Genomic DNA, 9,638 nt, shown 5'->3' with positions numbered 1-9,638 from the left:
TGGAACAAGAAAGACATAGAAACATGAAGTATAATAACTGAACGGTGAACTGTTTTGCTTCAAGTTGTTTTTGATAGCAGTAACAATCTAAATATAAAAGGAAAACAATTCACCTAAATACTTCCAGTGGTCAGAGGTTTGATATTAAGTAAAATGTGTCCTTATAGATGCTTTCTTCCCCTTTAATTATGGTTATTTAAAATAGATGTATAAAGTTTAAAATCTGAATAATCTGGCCAATGTTCTATAAGAAGTTAGTTACCCAGTTTAAGCAAAAACAATACCCATTTTTCACTTTAACGTTGTTTAACATCATCTTTTCCCATACACCAATAACATTTAAAAAGAACTCAGTAAACAAAGTTAACTGTCTCCCTTTCCAGACCATTTATAAATGTTGAGATTATCGCTAACTGCTTAAAGCTTCATTGTCCACATTTATAGAATCCATAAATTATTATATAATTCAGACTATATTGAAGAATATCAAAAATAATGTGAAATGCCCCAGTGTTGTACATAGTTCAAAGCCACATATTAGCTTCCTTTTACTTTTTCAAGTTAACAGTCTCTGAGATTGCCATGTACACATCTGTCACCAAGTCAACATGGAAAAAATCTAAACAAAACAAAAAATCAAAATGTCACAATATATATTAATGGGGTTGACCATGATAAATTTCAGTTTGGAGCAATCTGTTAGTAAAAAGAAGTAAAAATTAATCTATAAAATTGTTTGTTGTTGGGGACTTTTTAATACTAATCACTGGCCTGTAATTTCCCTGCACTATAAAAATAAAATCAAATTATAATTTTATTTCTTTGGTTGCATTGTATAAATATTCTTCATTATGTATTAATTATGCTATTTAGATAATAAGAATAATTGCTCTTATAGTTAGAGTTTCCACCATAAGTTCAGATTGTCTCCTAATGATATCAGAATATGGCCCATGATAGTTCCATTAATTCAATCAGATAAATCTAGTCCATTTTAGAATGACAAGTTTTTTGAATGTTAGAAAATTACTCATCATTGGGACATGCAATCATAAATTGGGCTATTCCTTCCTAAGAATATAATGGAAAATATAAAAGCACCAAAAAGAGACTCAATAAATTTCACTGAAACTTAAAAAATTTCATTAAGTTCAACTCAATTGTTTTTGTTCTCAAGTGGAATTCTGCTCATGAATAATGCACAATAAGACTATAGTTCATGAAATTATTTTGTGTAATCACATTATCTTATGCTGCTAGAGAAAATATGGTTTAAGGATGGAATTAAGTGGAATAAATTTAAATAGCATATAACCACCCCAAAGCACAGTTGGTGGAGCATTCTCGAATGAAAGTGGCATGGTTAATTCATGGATCATTAGATCTCAGTGGCTGTAAGATTGCTTTAGGTGAAATCAGAGGAGCTCCCTCCTGAGGTACTCACTCTGCTGATTCTTCTCCGGTATCTAAAGATAAAATAAAATGCAGAGATTTACAAACCAAATATTCAAGCATATTTTAGGTTAATTCTCAAAAATTAATTTGAAAATTTCAACATATCTTAGAACACTTTACATATTTGCAAGGGGAGTAGAACTTAAATATCCATTGAACCATCAGGGATGTAAGAAGTGGGTTTTAAGAAAGAGAGAGACAGAGAGAGAAAGAAAGAAAGAAAAAGAAAAGGAAGAAAGGAAGGAAAAAATTAAGTATTTTGAAATTCTTACGAAAACAGATATACATTTTAACTCCTAGGAGTCACTTATTTTATACCAATGCTGGAGGAAAGTTGACTCAGAAGAGCAGAATATAACATATGACAATACAAGAATTAATAGGTCTTTGAAACTCTAAGAAATTATATTCCCAGAGGCATTTCTGAACAGATCTTCATCAAATGCCTTTGTGTTGCTCTCCATGGTATTGACTCGGGTGCCTGTGGGCAATTTCTAGATATAACTTTACTTTTCATGTTTGTGTCGGCTTGTGTCAAGCACTTTCTCAGGAGGCTCCATAATGCTCTAGTCAGAAAGAGCAATTCAGAAACTCTGCCTGACTTGCACTCATCTTGCTTTCTGAATTAAAATAATACAGCATGCTTAGCGAAATAAGTCAAGCAGAGAAAGACAACTATCATATGATCTCCCTGATATGAGGAAGTGGTGATGCAACATGGGGGCTTAAGTGGGTAGAATAAGAATCAATGAAACAAGATGGAATTGGGAGCGAGACAAACCATAAGTGACTCTTAATCTCACAAAACAAACTGAGGGTTGCTGGGGGGAGGGGGTTTGGGAGAACAGGGTGGGATTATGGACATTGGGGAGGGTGTGTGCTTTGGTGAGTGCTGTGAAGTGTGTAAACCTGGTGATTCACAGACCTGTACCCCTGGGGATAAAAATATATGTTTATAAAAACTTAAAAAAATTAAAGAAATATATAAATAAAATAATACAGCATGGAATAGCATTAGGGTAGTGCTGGTTTAGAATTACTTCACTGAAAACATACATTTATTTGGGCAATTAAAATGACTGTTTGAGAGATACAGGTTCAGGTAGAAACCTAAATTGTGTTTCCAGGAAATCAAAGAGAAGCAGAGTTATACAGGTGAAAGGCTATGAGTCTAATTCTCATTCAGGCCCTCTATGTAAAACAGAGATTGGAATCAGGGTTAATTGGATTGGTTGGGGTAACATGCAAATGAGCGTTTGGAGCTCCTTTATAAGTGAAGGATGCAATGATTCAGTTGTCATGGCAAGGAGGAAGTTAAGTCCAGGCTGGGGCTTGCAGTTCTCTGAAAGTTTCAGAAATCTTCATGGGTTCTCTAATGGGGCCATGCATAAATGATTTCTCACTTATGAACTCCTGATCCTATTAAAAAAAAAAAAAACTGTCTTAAGAAGGCTTGCTTGCTCCATTTTGGAAATTTTCTTTTATATAAGCCTCAGAAAATTCTGAAATGAGAATATACAAAAAGAAACAAACACTTGCAATACAGTTCAATATGCATCATTATCTCAAGTAACCTTTATGGGTAGAGTAGATAGAACAATAGAATAGTGACCCACCATCAAGACTGGAACCTGAGTTATTTATTGCTAGAGACTAACAGTGATGAAATAGATGGCTGAGGAATGGAGGACAGAAGTAAAGGAAAGATAAAAGAATAAATAATCCATTCTTGATACACGTGTTAGGGTAAAAATGTTATATCAGTAAGTGAGACTATAATAGAATTTGAGGAGATATCAGCACTCAATGCCCAGCAATTCTGTTTACCATTTGTCCTGACCCTATGTAAGTTCATTTGTACAGGTTATTTGGTTCAGCCAGAAAAGTAACACAGTGACGTTCAGGGAACAGATTTTCCATCATACACAAATCGATATATAAAAAATTTCCTTGGGACACCTGGGTGGCTCAGTGGGTTTGGCCTCTGCCTTCGGCTCAGGTCATGATCTCAGGGTCCTGGGATCGAGCCCCATGTAGGGCTCCCTGTTCAGTGCGGAGCCTGCTTCCCCCTCTCTCTTTGCCTGCCTCTCTGCCTACTTGTGATCTCTCTGCTAACTCAATAAATAAAATATTTTAAAAACTTTCCTTTATACATGTTAAACTTAAGGAGATCAATTTTTTATAGAATCTTATAGATGCAAAATAATAATAATAATGATAAATTTATCAAGACATTATTTTGTGTTTTAAGTTTATTGTATCATTTCATCTCACAATAGTGCATCCTATGAGTTAAGTAATGTTAGTTCTCTGGTTCCAATAAGAATACAGTCGTCTAGAAGTTAAAAAGATTTGCCCATAGAGCTACTAAATGAGAATAAGGAAAAGAACTGTGTGCCTTCTATGAGTGAAAGAAGTTGGTTTCTATATATTTACTACTTGCCTCCAGCTTGGAAAGTGTAGCAACCCTGAGGAAATAAGAGATTCTAGTACTTCAGAATGATGGATATCAGAACTCCTTGTTTTACTGGTTGTCCATTTCAACATAATGCGTGCTTTTAACCAAGCTTCATTCAGACCTTGTGTCAATACACAGTCATAGAGCTGATAGACTTTAGAGTATGTTTGAAGAATGTGGAGTTGGGGGTAGTTGGTTGAAAGCATCCTAGCAAAGGGGAAAAAAATGAAGAAAGGTAAGGAAAGAGGAAAGATATATAACGTGTTTCCAGTAGCCATATGTCCTAGCAAAATCATCACATGTATTAGCCAAAGTACTGCTATAACTTTATAAAGTACAATATTACACATTTCATAGATATTAGAAAAATGAGAATGAATATATAATTAAAGTAAATAGCCAAGACCCAAAAATGAAAATGTACCCGAGTCAGAATCACCCAGTTCTCCCTGACCCCCCAACCTGTCATTGTAACACCATAATTTCTACCAATGTAATGCCTTCTGAGATTAGCAAATTTGGCCAGGACCAATTTTGATAAGCAAGAGAGAAGTTTAGATTTTATTCAAGGAAAATAGGGTTCCATCTATATTTTTGGAGAGGGCTGTACTATGATTAGGCATGCGTTTTAGAAAGACATTTCTAGCATTCCTCAAACCCATTCAACCACATCTGCCACTAGTGGGAAACTTTAGCATGCAGATTGCAATCTGAACTACAGAAACTTTCTTCTTTGTTTCTTAAAATGTTAGAGATCATTTAGTCCAACTACCCAAAGAAAGCTATATATTTTCTACAACATCTCAAATAATAAATGCTCTGGGAACACAATGTAAAAAGTAAATAAAAATCATCATTACCTGAATTTCATCAGAAGTTATTATCAACAGTTATATGCCAATAAGCTTAGCAACCTAGATGAAATGGATGCATTCCTGGAAAAATATAAACTCCCAAAATTGAAACAGGAAGAAATCGACAACCTGAATAGACCAATATCTAATAATGAGATTGAAGCAGTGATCAAAAACCTACCAAAAAACAAGAGCTCAGGACCTGACGATTGCCTGGGAAATCCTACCAAACCTTCAAAGAAGAAATAACACCTATTCTCCTGAAGCTGTTTCAAAAAATTGAAGCAGAAGGAAAACTTCCAGACTCTTTTTATGAAGCCAGCATTACCCTGATCCCCAAACCAGGCTAAGACCCTACCAAAAAGAAGAATTTTAGACCAATATCACTGATGAATATGGATGCTAAGATTCTCAACAAGATTCTAGCCAACAGGATCCAACAGCACCTTAAAAAGATTATCCACCATGACCAGGTGGGATTCATCCCTGGGCTACAAGGATGGTTCAACATTCGCAAATCAATCAATGTGATACAACAAATTAATATGAGAAGAGAGAAGAACCACATGGTCCTCTCAAGTGATGCAGAAAAAGCATTTGACAAAATCCAGCATCCGTTCTTGATTAAAACGCTTCAAAGTATAGGGATAGAGGGAACACTCCTGAACCTCATCAAATCTATGAAAGATTTTATTTTTTTATTTGACACACTGAGTACATGCAAGGGGAGTGGCAGAGGGAGTAGCAGACTCCCTGCTGAGTAGAAAGTCCTATGCAGGGCTTGATCTCATAACCCTGAGATCATGACCTGAGCCAAGTGAGCCATTCTGGTGTCCCTACCGGAATTTTGAATGTGCCATTTTAGACCACACCTTCCCCATAGTGATTTTCTCCATGTTTCTCAGGGTATAGATGAGAGGATTCAGCATGGGAGCAATCACAGTGTAAAACACAGAGACTTCCTTATCCTTGTTCTCACTCCCAGCAGGTAGAACATAAGTATAGATACAGGGCACAAAGACTAAAATGCAACCATTACATGAGAGCTGCAGGTTGAAAGAGCTTTGCGCCTCCCTACAGAGGAGTGTGTCCTAAGATTATATAATATGAGAATGTAAGAAGCCACCAGGACAAGAAAGACAGCAACCACCACCATTCCTGAGTTTGCAATCATTAAGATATTAACAACATGAATGTCTTTGCACACCAGTTTTAAGAGAGGCTTCACATCACATATGTAGTGATCGATCTGATTAGGACCACAGAAAGGTACATGCAGTACAACCAGCAGTAGAGCGACAGAGTGCCAAAAACCCACACCCCAGGCCATGAAGACCAACGTGTTACACCTCCGCCGGTTCATGAGGACCAAGTAGTGGGCTTGACAATGGCAACGTAGCGGTCTAAAGCCATGGACACCAAGATGAATATCTCCACACCCGCCAGCAAGTGGACAGTGAAAAGCTGGGTCATACAGTTGTTATAGGAATTTTTTTTTTTTAAAGATTTTATTTATTTATTTGACAGAGAGAGATTACAAGTAGGCAGAGAGAGAGAGGAGGAAGCAGGCTCCCTGCTGAGCAGAGAGCCTGATGCGGGACTCGATCCCAGGACCCTGAGATCATGACCTGAGCCTAAGGCAGCGGCTTAACCCACTGAGCCACCCAGGCGCCCCTAGGAAATGTTTTTTCTTGCTGTGACCAAGTCCCTGATTAGCCTGGGGACCACCGTGGAGGTGTAGCAGAGATCCATGAGGGAAAGGTGACAGAGAAAATAGTACATTGGTTGTTCAATTAGATGACTGCAGGTGATCGTGAGTAAGATGAGAAAATTTCCCATTAAGATTACAAAATAACAAAGCAGGAAGAAGAAAAAGAACAGTAGCTCCATTTGCTTATTTCCCCATGGACCCATGAAGACAAATTCTGTGACATTGTTCTGATATTCCATGAGGTTGAGGTAATTCCAGAGACACCAGAGAAAATTAATTTATCTGAAATAATACAGAACATGACATTTCAATAGCTTTTTAAAGTGTAATATTTATATATTGAAAAAAATGTAGATTATAGAGACTTTGTTACAATCTTTTAAATCCTTTCAGATCGAGGGTGCCTGCGTGGCTCAGTCATTATGCATCTGCCTTCAGCTTAAGTCATGATCCCAGAGTCCTGGTATTGAGTCCCACATCTAGTTCCCCACTCAGTAGAAAGCCTGCTTCTCCCTCTCACACTTGCCCTGCTTGTGTTCCCTCTCTGGCTGGGTATCTATCAAATAAATAAATTTTTTTAAAAAAATCCTTTCAGATCAAAAAATATTTTAAATTATATTTCAATTATATTTCAAATTATATTTCATAAAAACATGTTTTATGTCTGAAACTATCATAAACATTTTACATGCAGTTAATTCATAGCAACCCAATGGTTACTATTGGGTTAATTCATACTAAATGGTTAATTCATAGCAACCCAATGGTTACTATTCTGATACTCACCTTACATATGGGGAAACTGAAAGATTGCTTCAGTTAATTCCACCAAATCATTAAGGTATTAAGTAGCAACCTAAGATATGAACCTATATCAGATGCTATTTCCATTCTATTAATACTGATGCCACATTACCTACTGAACAATGGACTTGCAGCTGTTTTCCACCATCTTAGAAAATAGGGTCTTACTCCATCTCTACCTACCATTAACTACCTATATGACTTTAAACAAGTCCCATCCCTTCTCAATGCTACATATCATTTATTTGTGTTTGTTGCGTGTGGTTGTCATATTTCCTTTTTATTTCAATCTTTTAAATTCTTTTCAGTGTTCCAGAATTCATCATTTATGCACCATACCCAGTGCTCCATGCAATACATGGCCTCCATAATACCCACCAACTCTAGTTGATTGACATATATGATAAAATTGGTTTCAGGTACAGAATCTAGTGATTCATTACTTATCATACAACATTCAGTGCTCATCACTAGTGTGCTCCTTAATACTAATTACCCATCCATCTAGATCATCTCCCTCCAACTTCCCACCATCAGCCCTCATTTTGTTCTCAGTAGGAAAAAGTCTCTTATGGCTTGCTTCCTTCTCTCTTTTTTCCCTTCTCCTATGTTCATCTGTTTTGTTTCTTAAATTCCACAAAGGAGTGAGATCATATGGTAATTGTCTTTTTCTGGCTGACTTATTTCACTTACCATAATACACTCTAGCTTCATCCACATTGTTACAAATGGCAAGATTTTATTATTTCTTTTTATTTTATTTTATTTTATTTTATTTTATTTTATTTTTTTAAAGATTTTTATTTATTTATTTGCCAGAGATAGAGGGAGAGAGAGCGCGAGAGAGCACAGGCAGACAAAGAGTCAGGCAGAGGCAGAGTGAGAAGCAGGCTCCCTTGCTGAGCAAGGAGCCCGATGTGGGACTCGATCCCAGGACCCTAGGATCATGACCTGAGCCAAAGGCAGCTGCTCAACCAACTGAGCCACCCAGGCGTCCCAAGATTTTATTATTTCTAATGACTAATATTCCACTGAACATAGAGGCCACATCTTCTTTATCTATTCATCAGTTAATGGACATTTTGGAATTTATATAAAATATCCCAATCACACAAAATTTTCCATATATCCATATCCAGTAGAACTTATGATATATTCTTGAAATAAGGACAAAACCAAGGCTCTGAATCTTAGCAGAGATTAATCGATAATTAGTTGTAGTTGATAATAGTTTCAGTGAGTCTTCTTTTTGACAGGTTTGGTCACGATTCAGAATGCGGGGAGGCAGGGTAAAAGGAACTGGGACACAATCTGGAATCTGAATATAAGTTCCCCAGTCTATTATAGCAGCTTATTATTATATACAAGCTTTCCCTTTTTTCTAATCATTTTAAAGACAAAATTTTGAGGTTGCTGTTTAAAATGCTTGAAGCACTGTGGAGACGTAGTTACCTTCTACTGACATATTGAAGAACCCAAGGTAATTTAAGAATGTCCTGCATGTTTAACCATGCAGTTAAGCAGCATAGCCACTAAGATGCAGTAGACCTCAGAGCAGAGAGTGATTATGTTGAGCCATCACCTTTTACCTGTAAAAAAATGTGTGCCAAAGTGGACATAATTTGCCCAAAAGACTTAATGTCAATGAATTACTTTAATGGTGCCACTGAAGGAACAGTATGATGTAATGGACAAATTTCTAGTCTAATGATCATGAAGGTGAGCGTCCAAGCTCCTATGTCTTGTTACCTTTCTCTTGCTAGTATGGAGTAATTCATTCTCCCTGATCTTCTTTCTTCAGCTGATATTGGAACCAATCATACTGGATCTGTCTGTCCTGTTTTGAGGTCAAAATAAATAAAGTTCCTTTAGGGAATTAAACCATAGAGGCTTATGATTCTGATATGATTAAGTCTGAAGAAGAGTGCTCCCCAAAATGGAAAGGAACAAGTTGCTGTATAAGAAGATAGTTATCAGTACTTCCATCAGTTTGTTGGCTTTACCTGTGGATTTTATATTCTTCCACAATGGGATAGTTGAACAGCTCATGTTAGATATGCATTGAATGCAAAGAAAAAAAAATGATGTTAGTATAAATTTGTTCTGGATTAATAAAACAAAGCTTAGCAATGTATTTATTTATGTATAAATTGAGACTATCAAAACTTAGCAGTTTTGGGCGCCTGGGTGGCTCAATGGGTTAAGCCACTGCCTTCGGCTCAGGTCATGATCTCAGGGTCCTGGGATCGAGTCCCGCATCGGGCTCTCTGCTCAGCGGGAGCCTGCTTCCTCCTCTCTCTGCCTGCCTCTCTGCCTACTTGTGGTCTCTCTCTGTCAAATAAATAAATAAAATCTT

General features: G+C 36.7%; 1 pseudogene; it reads right to left on the bottom strand.

The window, feature by feature from the left end:
• Positions 1-5,603: 5,603 nt before the first annotated feature.
• On the bottom strand, positions 5,604-6,717 carry LOC132010363 (olfactory receptor 4P4-like; annotated as a pseudogene).
• Between the last annotated feature and the right edge of the window lie 2,921 nt (positions 6,718-9,638).

The sequence above is a fragment of the Mustela nigripes genome, chromosome 1, assembly GCF_022355385.1.
Source record: "Mustela nigripes isolate SB6536 chromosome 1, MUSNIG.SB6536, whole genome shotgun sequence".
Taxonomy (NCBI): domain Eukaryota; kingdom Metazoa; phylum Chordata; class Mammalia; order Carnivora; family Mustelidae; genus Mustela; species Mustela nigripes.
This window is presented reverse-complemented; position numbering and strand designations above follow the sequence as displayed.